The 14,918-nt window shown below is 45.2% G+C and overlaps 1 long non-coding RNA gene across 1 annotated transcript; it reads left to right on the top strand.

Moving 5' to 3' along the window:
- Positions 1-7,012: 7,012 nt before the first annotated feature.
- On the top strand, positions 7,013-14,636 carry LOC141098707 (uncharacterized). Its single transcript, XR_012234321.1, has 2 exons — positions 7,013-9,626; positions 10,924-14,636. It is a non-coding gene; the product is annotated as an uncharacterized lncRNA (long non-coding RNA).
- Positions 14,637-14,918: the final 282 nt, after the last annotated feature.

The following is a 14,918-nucleotide window of genomic DNA, read 5'->3' as shown; positions in this document are numbered from 1 at the left end:
ATTTTTTCACATTCTTTCTGGAATGCCGTTTAGGCCTAATTCCGGAATTACGGTTGACCTGCACTTACTGGGAAATGCTTGTTCGCGGGGAAGAATTGTATTCCCAGATCCCCATCACTAACGGGGTTCAGCGTGTTATCCGCACATGTAAGCGATACACGCTGGTCCTTTCATTGTAGCACGTGTGCAGCCCCGGACATGTAAGGGCATGACAGACCTGTTATTGGCCGATCTCGCGTGCCAAAGCCTCGCGTGTCCCTCTAGTAAGCTGGACGCGGACCGCGGGGGCATGACGGAGTCTCGTTCGTTAACGGAATTAAGCTTGCAATCTGTGCAGCTTTTTTGTGGATGGCATGGTTGAGGTTGCCCGTGTTGAGTCCAATTAAGCCGCAGGCTCCACTCCTGGTGGTGCCCTTCTGGACATTCCTTTAAGATTCAGCTTTGCAACCATACTTCCCCCGGAAACCAAACACTTTTCGTGGCAGTGACATTCTGGTCAAAGAGCGCGATGACATCAAGTCTGTACGCCCTCTGCCTAAACAGTCCAAGTGAAGAGAGATGAAAGATGGGGACGAAGAGGATTCCAGACTAAAACAGGGATTCCCTAGCGAGGAGACTTATTTAATTGTTTTAAAGGTTGGGAGCAATTTTTGGGGAGCACGATACTCTGGAGAATGATATCTGGGGCCCACCATACACTGGAGCATTCCAAAGGTGGACATCAGTCACTGGAGCAGCATTTACAGGGCCCATTATACACTGGAGCATTAGAAATGGGGTCCATTATATATGGATCATTATTTGGGCCCATAAGACACTGGAGCTTCATCCATGGAGAACGACAGAACGACATATACTGTAGCATTATGTGGAGCTCATCATATACTGTATCGAACATTATATGGGATCAATGATTCTGTATGGAGAAATATATGGGCCTCATTACTCTGTATAGCGCACTATGCGGTGGCCATAATACTGTATGGAGTAGTATACTGTCTGCTTTTGGAGCTATTGGAGAATTTAAAATGGATATCAGTCATGAGATGTAAGAAGTGAAGTATTTTTCATTGTACTATACCGCTATTTGTCTGCCGTATCAGAGGATCATGAATTGTGGCATGTGTTAAAGGAGCCCATTGACACTCTTTGGCCCTGGGCCAACGAAAATCTGGAGCCAGCCCTACCCTCCCCCACAAATTTAGCCAAATAACCCCCAGTTTTCAATGCCTAACTATTATTATAAAGTAAATTAAGGTTGACAAGCTTAAGGAATAAGAATTGATGTTTTTGGCATTAAAATGGGCACTCTAGGTGTGTTTCCTGTCCTCCACTCACTGCCGACTTTTCTTCCCCATTGACTTACATTGGATTTCGTGTTTCAGTGGGCCTTTGACTTTTCACAATAATCGGACGATTTCGTTCGACCCGACTTTTGCGAAAGTCGGGTTTCGTGAAACCCGACTCGACCCGAAAAAAGGCAAAGTCACTCATCTCTACTCCATGGAGCTCTTTTCACATACCATGCCTGGGTTAACAAGTCAATTCGTGAATTCCCCAGTCCAAGATGAATCTGACATGGAGTGCACTGATGCACAGCCACTGCTAGATTTTTCTGCTGGTACATTCACTCAGAGCACTACATTGTCCTCTCAGTGTACTGAGCCAGAAACTGACCCTGATGAAACTCAGGTGCCCCTTGTCGCATACTATACCAACTTACACGGTGACACAGAGGAAGGTGCACATGAAATTGAAGAGGAGGTGATGGATGACCCAGTTGTTGACCCAGATTGGCATCCATTGGGGGAAGAGGGTGCCGCTGCCAATAGCTCAGAAGAGGAGAGGATCCGCAGCAGGCAACGACATCGCAACAGCTGTTATCTGGCATGACCGTAGCAGTCCAAAAACGTGTTACAAAAACCAAAAGAGTTGCAGGACAGCTTGGCAAGACGGTCAAATTAGCACAGCGTGCAAGGTCTCAAAATGTCTTCCATAGTAGGAAGAGTGCAGTGTGGCACTTTTTTGAACAAAATCCTAATGATCAGGCAAAGGTTATCTGTAAGAAGTGCACAAAGACCTTTAGCCGAGGGAAAAATCTGAGAACTTTGACTACCAGTTGCTTGCTCAGACATTTAACCACCATGCACTTGCAAGCATGGACGGACTACCAAACCTCACGTACCACATGTGCACCTGCTCCGAATGAAGGTAGTCAGCAATGCTACATCGCTTCCCCCACTGTAAGCCCTCCGGTTAGCACACCACCAGCAGCAAATGTTGAGGTGTCGTTGCAAGGGCAAAGCAGTCATGGAATCACAATGTTATTGCTATGAAAGACTGAATCTAGGCCATCAGCAAAACCACCAACACCATCACCATCACCAACCCTCTCTCAGTCCGCCATGTCCACCACTAGTTTCACCATATGCAGCTCTCAAGTCCAGCTCACCCTACCAGAGACTCTGAGTAGGACAAGAAAGAACTCATCCTCTCATCCGCGTACACTGGCTTTGAACGCCCACATTGCCAAACTAATCTCGTTAGAGATGATGCCCTACCGGTTGGTTGAAAGCAAAGCTTTCCGCGAGCTCATGGCCAATGCAGTACCACGCTATGACCTACCTAGTTGGCACTTTTCACGAAAAGCCATCCCAGCCCTCCACGTGCATGTGAAAGACCGCATTGTCCATGCACTCAAGCAATCACTGAGTGGAAAGGTGCACCTCACAACAGATGCATGGTCCAGTAGGCATGGCCAGGGTCGTTATGTGTCCATCATTGCGCACTGGGTTAATGTGGTGGATGCAGGGTCCACAGGGGACAGCGGCGGTGGGACAGTGCTGCCTAGCCCACGGTATAGGAAACTGTTATAATAATTGTAATAAAGTCCTTTCTTTTGTGTGCATGGGTGTATGTGTATATATATATATATATATATATATACCCATGCGTGTATGTATGTATGAGTGTGTATGTGTGTATGTATATATATATATATATATATATGTATATATATATGTGTGTATCTATGCACATGACTGCATATATGCCATTTATTTTTGCTTAAGACTTTGAAACTCTTTTCAGCTGACTGTATTGTAAAGACATGGGTGTTACTTTTGGGTGTTACTTTTTGTGAACGTTAGCAGGTTTTCCTTGTCTTGCGTGACTTCTCTGTTAACAGAGATAAGGATAGTCCAAAGCTAAGCAAATTGTATTTACTATTCTGCAAACGCAATATGTTTCAACACCCTTTGGGTTTTGCTATTTAAACTCTTAAGAATATGTATTGAGTTAGACAGAGGACGGCCCACACCTGGTGTGGCTGTCTCTCCATTCCGGCATGTCCAATAAAGAAGCATCTTACTTATTCAGGTCTGGACGATTTCTAATTGGAAGACTGAAACTCCCTTGACATTTTGGTGCGTTGGCCGGGAATCCAACACCTTTCCCTCACCGGTGAGTACTGTAAACCGTGCACGGTGGAGTCTGGGACTCCTTAAGTAAGTCCTCCGCCTTGACATTAGGCATCACCAGGGGCATTAATCAGTTATCCCGGTCTGAGGGAAAGTGACGGATTTCGTATAGTCTAAGGATCTCTGGGAATCGTCTGTATCTGAATACAGGTAAGAACATTTAATAATTTTCATTATATTCGGTAACCTTGTTAATCCAGTATGAATGTTATTCTTGGAATTGAATGGGAACTGTGATTGTGGATGTTTCCAATTGGGGTTTGTGAGAGGCTCCTGTAAGTTGGAAGTTTACATGCAATTGGGGTTATAATAACTCCTGTAAATTGCTAAGCTCCATAGGAATGGAGTTTTGTTTGTTCTTGTAAAATATTCCGAAGAATAATAGTAATCTTTATTTTTTTATTTTTATTTTTGAATGGGATGAATGTTATTTTAGGAATTGAATAGGGAACTGGTAGACTTTTCCAATTGGGGTTAGTGAGAGGCTCCTGTATGTTGGAGGTTTACATGCAATTGGAGTTATAATAACTCCTGTAAATTGCGAAGCTCCATAGATTTGGGGTTTGTTTGTTCTTTTAAGATATTCCTCTGAATAACAATAATCTTTATTTTTTATTTTTTGAATGGGTACAAAGCCAGTGTGAGAAGGCTACTGTGGAATAAAAAACTCCGTGTGCACGTTAAATTGATCTAGATGGGAGAATCGAGGGAGATTCTCGTTAGATTAACCCCTTAATGACAGCCAATATATCTTTTTACTAATCTGAGATATAAGAGAATATCATCCCCACACAGGTGACGATCCAGCAGCTGTCGGCTGTCAACTATAGCTGACAACTTGCTGTATCCTGCTATACTACTTTGCAATAATTCCTGAAAATCACCTGAAGGGTTAATAAACTACCTGACAGAAGTTTTCAATATGTCAGGGGGTGCTGTTTTTTTTTTTAAAAAAAAAAGGCTACTAAGGGGTTAAGGAATCCGGTATAAGATGAATTTTTGCCGGTATTCTGTTTTGTCTTCTGTACTTTGTTGAATGTTGTTTTCTGTTCAGTGTGCTGTTTTGTCTGTCTTTTAAAATTACATAGAACTAAAACGCCTTAAATATATGTTTTATGTTACACATGAGACTCCTTGAACGTTATCTTGAGTGAATGTAAATTAGGGAGTCCAGTAGGTGTGGTCAACAGTCAGGGCCGGACTGGGACTAAAATTCAGCCCTGGCATTTGAAGTTACACAGGCCCACTAGTCACATGGTGACTATATAATATCTTTGTACACTTGTAGTTTACAAGAAGTGAGAGGAGATTAACATGACTTTATAACATGTAGTCACAGCTGTGCCCAGTATTTCAGCTCAGTCCTATTTATTGCTTTTAGGTACAGTACTCCTCCCAAATCTCTGTCCCCTTTTGTATGCATGATTACAGAATTCCTGGCAGAACTGCTCTCTATTGGGCAACCAGACCCCCTGGTCATAGCCGCCCCTATCATACCTCCCAACTTTTGAAGAAGGGAAAGACGGACAAAGACTGCGGCGCGCAAAGCGCGCCGCTGCAAATTTTGGCCACGCCCAGCCACACCCATTTCACAAATAGTCACACCCATGTCCACACCTAATCGCATCCATTTAGCACTGCTGATCACACTGACTGGTACTGAGGGCACAGTGGCTGGCATTATGGGCACGCTGACTGGCACTAAGGAAGAGAGAAAACAGAGAGAGAGAAAAAAGAAAACAGAGAGAGCGAGAAAGAAAGGGGAAAGAAAGAAAGAACAGTGAGAGACAAAGAAAGAACAGTGAGAGACAGAGAAAGAACAGAGAGAGAAAGAAAGAGGGGAAAGAAAGAAAGAACAGAGAGAGACAGAGAAAGAACAGAGAGAGAAAGAAAGAAGTAAAGAAAAGAAAGAAAGAACAGAGAGAAAGAGAGGAAAGAAAAAGAAAGAAAGAGGGGAAGAAAGAACAGAGAGAGAAAGAAAGAACAGAGAGAGAAAGAAAAATAGAGAAAGAAAGAAAGAAAGATTCTACAAAGATACTATAGCAGCCCGGCTCCCATTGTAGTGCCCACCTGAGCCTCCCGGTGCAGGACCTATCATGATCCGCTCACATGGCCGGCATCCCCGATTCCAAGGCGATCCTGCTGTCTGCGCTGTCGGAGGAGGACACGGTGATGGATCTGAAGCATTCCTAGTTCCGTCACAATCTCCTCAAGAAATTATCTCATTTCCGGTCAGCTTCCAGCACATCACTTCAGGTGGAACGTCATGTGTGTGTTTTAAAATGCTCCTCGGGGCTCCGCCGTGTACTCCTGTGTCCGTGGGAAAAGCACGCTTCTTATGCTTTGTACACACTTGGCTCCGCTCCGTACATCCCGTACACATATGGCTCCACTCCATACACACACGGCTCCACTCTGTCCACCTCGTACACGCGTGGCTCCTCTCCGTACACCTCGTACACACACGGCTCCTCTCCGTACACCTCGTACACACACGGCTCCTCTCCGTACACCTCGTACACACACGGCTCCTCTCCGTACACCTCGTACACACCGGGCTCCGCTCCGTACACCTCGTACACGCGCGGCTCCACCTCGTACACACACACGGCTCCGCTCCGTACACCTCGTACACACGGCTCCTCTCCGTACACCTCGTACACACGGCTCCTCTCCGTACACCTCGTACACACGGCTCCTCTCCGTACACCTCGTACACACGGCTCCTCTCCGTACACCTTGTACACGCGTGGCTCCTCTCCGTACATCTCGTACACACAGGGCTCCGCTCCGTACACCTCGTACACGCGCGGCTCCACCTCGTACACACACACGGCTCCGCTCCGTACACCTCGTACACACGGCTCCTCTCCGTACACCTCGTACACACGGCTCCTCTCCGTACACCTCGTACACGCGCGGCTCCTCTCCGTACACCTCGTACACGCGTGGCTCCTCTCCGTACACCTCGTACACGCGCGGCTCCTCTCCGTACACCTCGTACACGCGCGGCTCCTCTCCGTACACCTCGTACACGCGCGGCTCCTCTCTGTACACCTCGTACACGCGCGGCTCCTCTCCGTACACCTCGTACACCCACGGCTCCGCTCCGTACACCTCGTACACACACGGCTCCGCTCCGTACACCTCGTACACACACGGCTCCGCTCCGTACACTTCGTACACACACAGCTCTGCTACATCCACACTGTAAATCCTGACCCCACACATACTTACCTCAACCAGCACCATGACAACAGCAAAGCAGAGTCTTGCAGACGGTAGAGGAAAGGCTGAGCGCACAGGACCTGTGATGGGGTCACAGGAGGGGCGGAGTCAGGGGTGACATGATCGGGGGTCTGGACAAAGGCTCCTGATCATGTGACCCCCTGACTCCTCCCCTCCTGTGACCTCATCACAGGTCCTGCGAACAGAGCGAGCAGGCAAGCGAGTGCGACGCTGTGAGTGGCTGCGGGGGGGAGGGGGTCTCATGCTAAGGCGAGGATGGGGTGCGAGGGGGGGGCGTGGCGGCTTATCTCCCTGCAGTGCGGGAGGAACTTGGAAACTATCACACACGTGCCCGCAGAGGGCCGGCGGCAGGAGCAACAGTGGCCGCAGCAGCTGGCAAGCGGCCAGATGATCGGGCGCTCCCGCCCGCGGCCCACGTGACAGCGGCCCAGGGGGAAAATGCCCGGTTGGTTATATTGCCAATCCGGGCCTGTCAACAGTCATGTGTGGACTGGAGACAACTCATAGGTTATTATAGTGGTATAAATCACCTAGGTACATGTCACCTGATCCCCATAGAGAATATTCTATGTTGTTTTGTTATATGTTTTTCTTTTAATAACACAGAGTGACTGAACCCTCCTCGTTTCACTGAGGAGAGTCTGCGCCTGTGGTGCTCTGAATACCTGATATTAAGAGCGTGAACGTCTCTGTGTATAAAGAGGCGGTGTCATTGGACTTTATCTCAGCACTTCAGGAATAGGAGTACGAGGGAACTTTACTCTCTATAGAGATACAAGCTGGTAAATATCTAGGACATGGTGTAATCAGTGAGGATTATTTAGATCCTGGATATTAGTAGCAGTAATTGAATTGTTACTATTGGTTTTTTAGCTTCTTGTTGACATTTGAATTTCACTGATATTTGTCAAACTTCTTATCAGTGGGTAGAAATCCATTGTGCTCCAGGGTTTATATTGTGTATAGTCCTCATCTTGTTGTTTGTCTTTTTGTGTTTAAGAATTTTATGTAACATCATTATGGGACTTTATCCCATAGATATATTTTATGATCTTATCCTCATTGTAAGGCAGGATTGTTATTGACCATTTCATCTGATGGCTGGAAAATTATTAAGATTGTACCGAGAAGGTATCCCTGGAATGAGACTGGATATGGTCCTTTCTCATCAGGTATCCAGAGAGAACAGTCTTCAGATCAAATGTGCAATGTGCCCTTATTGGTAACTTATAGGCCTAACTCTTATATAGTATAACAAATAGAAAGTAAAAATTCTATATCGCTGACATTGTCTTTTTAGTCTTGAAAAACAGGCACCACCCAGAGCACACAGTCCTGAGGTGGGGAGATAAGCTGTTAACATGAGGATTGTTGTGGAAAGTGGTTGTGGTTTTGAGATAAGAAGGGGCCACTAGGAGACCCTGAATGTGTCCTTTGACAGATAGGTCGTATTGGATGATAAACTTAGTTTAAAATTTGGTACAAGAAATGTGTAAAGAGAGGAAATATTTAATTTGGCTAAAGTAGAAATACATTTATAAAAAAACACTATTTCCAGAAGTAACTCTCCTTGTGGGAAGCCATGAGGTCACTTTTCTTGTTGATTCAGGAGCCACTAGAACCGTAGTACATCCAGAAGAGATACCGACTATTGTACTGTCTGCTGCCTGCATAGTGGTAAAAGGAGCAAGTGGTAAGACACAGAGAGCCATTGTCTACGATTGTGGAGACACCGGGCCCTCGGCACAAGTAAAACTGCAATTACACAAATTATATTATCAGCTGTGTGGGAGGGATATGATGCAAGCCCTGAGCCTGGGAATAATTCCTACTGCTGCCGGACTATAGGTGAAATCCATGGCTGAGACAATGGTGCTCCAGAGGTATGGGGAATCTAGATATTATTACAGTCTAGATCTAATAACTGCAGGACCATCCTTTATTACGGAGTCCTTCATCAAGGAAGCAATAGATAAAGGTATACAAATGTAGATTTTCACACACCTGAAGAACTACACTCCTCCATGTACTAAAGGTATTTCAGGGGTCCTGATATAAAATATGGGAATTTTCATGCTCTAGATTGTTCTTTGCACACCATATACTGGAATTATAAAGGGAACTGTGCCGTCAGTTGTAAACTGTCAGAACAAATTAAATTGTTGTTTTTGCTTTTTAGAGGCACTGTGCCACATGTTTCCCTCTTCAGATGTGAAGGTAGATCATGGAAATTCCTTGGTGATTTTGTTGAAGAGTGTAAGGAAAGTAACGATGGGAGGATTTGGGTGATAGCTCATTTTACAATGCCAGACTGCAGGCATAATCACAAGTACTAAAGTAGAACACCATTTCTAAACCCAGTGTCCACCTGCAGTGAGGCGGGGGAACGAGTGAGAAATGCTGATCCTTTCCTAGAATTAGAGGAAGAATTGACCACATACCTAGAATCTTTGTGGTCCTTATGACCTGCAGATGTGGGATTGATGATATGAGGTGATTATACCCTGTCCAGCTCACCTTGTAACACAGCCTTGGTTCCAGTAGGGAGGGCGCCCCCATCTGTAAACGAGGCTGTGATTCCAAGAGCCCACACAGGGCCAGACCCCCATACTCTGCTGAATGACTGTAGGCCGGAACATAAGGTCTTTACAGTGATATCAGTAATGTCTTCTTCAGCATCCTGGTACATCCAGATAGCCTGGTTTGGTTTGTATTCACATATAAGGGGAGCAGGTATACATTCACCGGAATCCCACAAGGGTACTGTGACTCACCTACTATTGTTTTCCAGGTAAAATCGGCTAACCTAGCTCAATGTGAGTCACCAGAAGGGAGCCAGATGCTCTTATATGTGGATGACATGCTATTGGCATTAAAAGAAAAAAAGAAAAAAAAATGGTAATAAAAGGGGTTATTTTTAAGGATGAGGCTGGTTTCACATTAGCGCTTTTTAAGCGCACGCACGGCCGGGGGTAGCTCCGCCCCCGAGCCGGCTCTCTGCCCGGCGTGCCCGCCCCTTGCTTGTAGCGCCGCCTCCTAGCGCACAGCGGCGCCTGCGATCGGCGCACCCTATCTTTAGCATAGGGTGCGCCGATCATGCGCAGGCCGTGCGCTAGTTGCGCTTTGACCTGCGCTGCGCACTTTTGACGGTGCGCCGTGCGCGCCAAAATCCGAAAAGTTTGATTTTGGCGCGCACGGCGCACCGTCAAAAGTGCGCAGCGCAGGTCAAAGCGCAACTAGCGCACGGCCTGCGCATGATCGGCGCACCCTATGCTAAAGATAGGGTGCGCCGATCGCAGGCGCCGCTGTGCGCTAGGAGGCGGCGCTACAAGCAAGGGGCGGGCACGCCGGGCAGAGAGCCGGCTCGGGGGCGGAGCTACCCCCGGCCGTGCGTGCGCTTAAAAAGCGCTAATGTGAAACCAGCCTGACCTATATGTATGAACTGCCCAGTGACCTCCTAAGATATGTCATAGTATTGAGCCATGGCATAAGCTATGTCTCAACAGGAGGGATGGTAGAGGTCATATCTTACGTATTTATGATGTATGGCTTTACTAACTATTAAAAATTTTTGTTTAATCTGCATTACTTGTGCAAAAATAATTCCTAAAGGAATCTGAGACCAGAGAGAGGACAATGTCCTCACCCTGAATACTTATTCCAACACATTTGTATGGATTTTATTGAACAAGTGTGAGGGAAAAAGTACGGCCTTGTTATTATGGATGCTTTCAGCAGGTGGATTGAAGCTGTCCACCCTGATGCACCACCACATTAATGGTACCGAAGGCCCTTCTAAAGGAAGTCATACCCAGATTTGGGGTTCCAGAAAATATATAGTAAACTAAGTAATGTTATTATTACCTAAAAACATTGTCAATTGAGTTGGGAAACCGCTGTGCCTGTCATCCTCAGTCAGCCGGACTGGTTGGGAGACACAGTGGGAGCTTGAAAAATAGGTTGACAAAGACCATGCAGGAAACAGGAAAAATTGGTTGCACTGTCTCCTATTGGTTGTACTAAATATGTATGTCACACGGACATCGGTAGTGCTGACAGGCTTTGAAGTCATATACGGGAGACCTTTTCTGTTACCTCAGCTAAAGCTCTTTAAAAGGATAGATGAGGAAGTTGATTGCACATTAGCAGAATATATGGCTAAGATATTAACTCACAAAGAAGTTTCTACTCCTAGTTTTGTTCCAGGAAACCCACTAACAAAACCGGAGATCGTAAAACCTGCAGACTGGGTCCTTGTGAAGGTGATAAAGAAGAGACACCAGCACCATCCTAAGTGTGAAGGTCCTTACCAAGTCCTGTGGACTTCTCCTACTGCGGTCAAGATTCTTGGGTCCATCGCTCACACTGTAAACTTGTCAGACAGGTAGGGACAGACTTGCTTGTCAAAGTCCAGCTACAAAGGGAGGTTTTCCATAAGGGAAAGCTTGTCTCAAACTGGTGAAGTCTCCCATTCATCCCCCTACCCGGACAAGACGGTCAGATCTAGGATGTGTACATCAGGGTTAGTCACATGTATATTCTTTGTGACCATGGTGATGGGAGATTGGAAGGTAATAGACCCAGCAGGAGAGGAAAGTCCAGGGTGGTAGAATGGTTTCAAATTTAAGACTTTCAATCTTACTTTTGAAATTGGGCAGGAGGGCGTCATGTTAGTGGATTTCTGTCTGTTGTATAAATGATGCAGAGATAGGGAACAAGCTGTGAAACTATCAGAGTCTGATAAGTATGTTTGTGTTATGAGCTCTAATAGCAGAGGGGACATATGTGTGTGACTGGAGTAAAGCAGCATGGACAATTGTAGTCCAAGACTATAGGTATAAGCCTTATGGCTACATAGATTTAAAGCCTGATTCTCCATTAGGAAAAAGGAGGTCCCCTTACACAAATAAGAATAATTGTAATCAGCTACTGAGAACTGTAAAGAAACCCTAAGATGAGGGATCAAAGGTTATAGGAGCTGATATGTCAGGAACAGACCCAATAGGACATTTCTACATAGAAGTTCAGAATAATCGCATACATAGACCCATGGAAGGTATGTCAGAAATTAACCCTAACAGAGTCTATAGAGTTCATAGTTAGATTGTCTAACCTAACTTATGAAGATAAACTAGCTCTAGAGAGAGGCTGTGAGAAGAATGAATGGTTAGAATGGCTTAAATACATTGCAAAAAGGTTTAAAAAATTAAGTTATATAGTAAAACTTATGTCTCCTCAGAAAGGGAAGGAAAATGTAAAATGTTATCATTTTTATATCCTCCACTTGAGAAACCGGATATCCACCACAGGTGATTGCTAATCCTGGTAACTATACTTGTTTTAGTCTTCCAGGGCATGGGCACGACTTCGGAGAGCTCCAAGGCGACTCTTGTAGGGAATGGATTATTGTCTCCCACAGGGCCAAGTACTCAGCCATATGGTCAGACCAGACTACCCTGAGAGCGGATGTATGGTGGTTATGCGGTGATAAAAGGATAAGAGCCAGACTACCACATGGTTCCCAAGGGGATTGTGCGGTGGTCCAGCTAATCATGCCGTTCCACCTGTTGTCAACAGGGATATGGCCAAAGGTACGTAGTGAAAGAGACAGAAGCGTGAAACTCCGCAAGGATCCTTCCATTCTAGTATCTACAGAGATGACATTGGAGTTCCCAGGGGAGTGACCAACGAGTACAAGGCTAGGATCCAGGTAGCAGCCGGGTGGGAATCCATAATTTGGTGGGTGATTATAAAAATGAATGTAGATTGGATAAACTACTTATACTAGAACCAGCAGAGATTTGTTAATTATACCCGAGATGCAGTTAAAGGGACAGCTGAGCAATTAGGACCAACTCCTCTCATGGCTTGGTAGAATAGGATGGCATTAGACAAGTTAGTAGCAGAAAAGGGAGGTGTATATAAAATGTTTGGAGGATTTTTGTTGCACCCTTTATCCCTAATTCAGATCCTGATTGAAGTATCTCCAAAGCTTTTGATGGACTGACTGCCCTGTCTAATGAATTAGCAGAGAACTCTGGATATGACGACATATTCCTGGATTGAAGGATGGTTTTGGAAATGGTCCGGATTATTCACTTCTGCGTTGACATCTCTTACCATCGTGGCCGGAGTGCTGATTGTTTGTGGATGCTGCGCTATTCTATGCATTAGAGGACTTGTTCAAAGACTGATTGACTCTGCCATAACAAAAACTATGTATCAAGGAATGGAGACCTTGGAATCCAACGAAAGAATGAAAATTTTTGGACTTAATGATAAATATACATATTACTCTCCCTCTAGATTATATGAAGATCTTCTGTGAAATCTGACAAAAAGAAATCTGTCCCCAATGTGTACAGATAGATGATTTTATTACAAGATGAGGGAATGTTATAATAATTGTAATAAAGTCCTTTCTTTTGTGTGCATGGGTGTATGTGTATATATATATATATATATATATACCCATGCGTGTATGTATGTATGAGTGTGTATGTATGTATGTATATATACCGGGTGAGTCATAAAGGACGGACGTTTTTAAACTAATCATAAAATCGTTAAATATTTATTAAATATAAATGTATTCACAGATTTGGTTACGTATACTAATAGCATTTGACAAATTCAAGTGTGGAAAACAACATCTGCCATGTGGTGGCCATTATCAGAGATGCATTTCCAAAGGCGTTCTTGGAAGTTGGCATCAACACGTTCCAACACAACTCTGTCGATTTGGGCAACTTCCACTCGAATAGCTTCCTTCAGTTCTTGTAATGATCGAGGCTTAAGCTTGTATACACGTGATTTGAGGTGACCCCATAAGTAATAATCGCACATGGACAGGTCTGGGGACCTAGGAGGCCAATTAATATCGCCAAACCTGGAAATGATGCGACCAGGGAAGAGAGGGCGAAGAACGTTCATTGTTGCTCCGGCTGTGTGGGCCGTTGCCCCATCTTGTTGAAACCACACACTAGAGATGGGGATATGTTGCCGTCGTAACTCAGGAACAAAGAAGTTATTTATCATGGCGATATAACGTTGTGAGTTCACGGTAACAGTATTGCCATTATCGCCTTCGAAAAAGTACGGACCGATCACGCCATATTTGCCCATAGCGCACCACACCGTTACCTTAGGGCTGTGCAGCGGTACGTGCCGTTCGTGGAGCCCCCCGGTGGTCGTTTGTTCATTAGTGTACCTCGTGTACGGAGTGCTTCAACCCAACGTAGGATAGTGTTACGAGCGGGAACAGCTTGATTTCTGTGAATATTGAAATGACGCCGAAACTCACGCTGAACGGCTGTGATACACTCATTATTCTTGACAAAACTGTCGTACGCAAAAACGCGATGTTCTATCGTCCACGGCACCATAGCTTAAACTGAAACTAAAATAAAAACAATGCTTTCACCTCACAAACATAACCCCGCCTCCCGCACATCTCTACCTCCACCTGGTGGTGAGTTATAGCCACTTCAAATACATCCGTCCTTTATGACTCACCCGGTATATATATGTGTATGTATGTATATATATATGTGTGTATCTATGCACATGACTGCATATATGCCATTTATTTTTGCTTAAGACTTTGAAACTCTTTTCAGCTGACTGTATTGTAAAGACATGGGTGTTACTTTTGGGTGTTACTTTTTGTGAACGTTAGCAGGTTTTCCTTGTCTTGCGTGACTTCTCTGTTAACAGAGATAAGGATAGCCCAATGCTAAGCAAATTGTATTTACTATTCTGCAAACGCAATATGTTTCAACACCCTTTGGGTTTTGCTATTTAAACTCTTAAGAATATGTATTGAGTTAGACAGAGGACGGCCCACACCTGGTGTGGCTGTCATTCTATCTCCATGCCGGCATGTCCAATAAAGAAGCATCTTACTTATTCAGGTCTGTACGATTTCTAATTGGAAGACTGAAACTCCCTTGACAGAAACAGCTGGCTGTAGGCGTTCGACCCTCCTCCTCCAGAAGCGAAAGCTCTTCCACAGAGCGCAGTCGCACGAGCACTCCATCCGCAGCTGCCAGTGTTGCACACTCGGTGTCCCACTATCGAACAGCTAGTGGTAAGCGTCAGCAGGCTGTGTGGAAGATGATGTGTTTGGGCGACAACAGACAAACCGTGGAGGTACTGGCCGACTACTTGCAGAGACAAACTGAGTCATGG

The sequence above is a fragment of the Dendrobates tinctorius genome, unplaced genomic scaffold (genome assembly GCF_039654945.1).
Source record: "Dendrobates tinctorius isolate UK_male_01 unplaced genomic scaffold, ASM3965494v1 ptg000094l, whole genome shotgun sequence".
NCBI classification, from domain to species: Eukaryota; Metazoa; Chordata; class Amphibia; order Anura; family Dendrobatidae; genus Dendrobates; species Dendrobates tinctorius.
The sequence above is the reverse complement of the archived record's forward strand: the minus strand, read 5'-3'. Positions and strand labels throughout refer to the sequence as shown.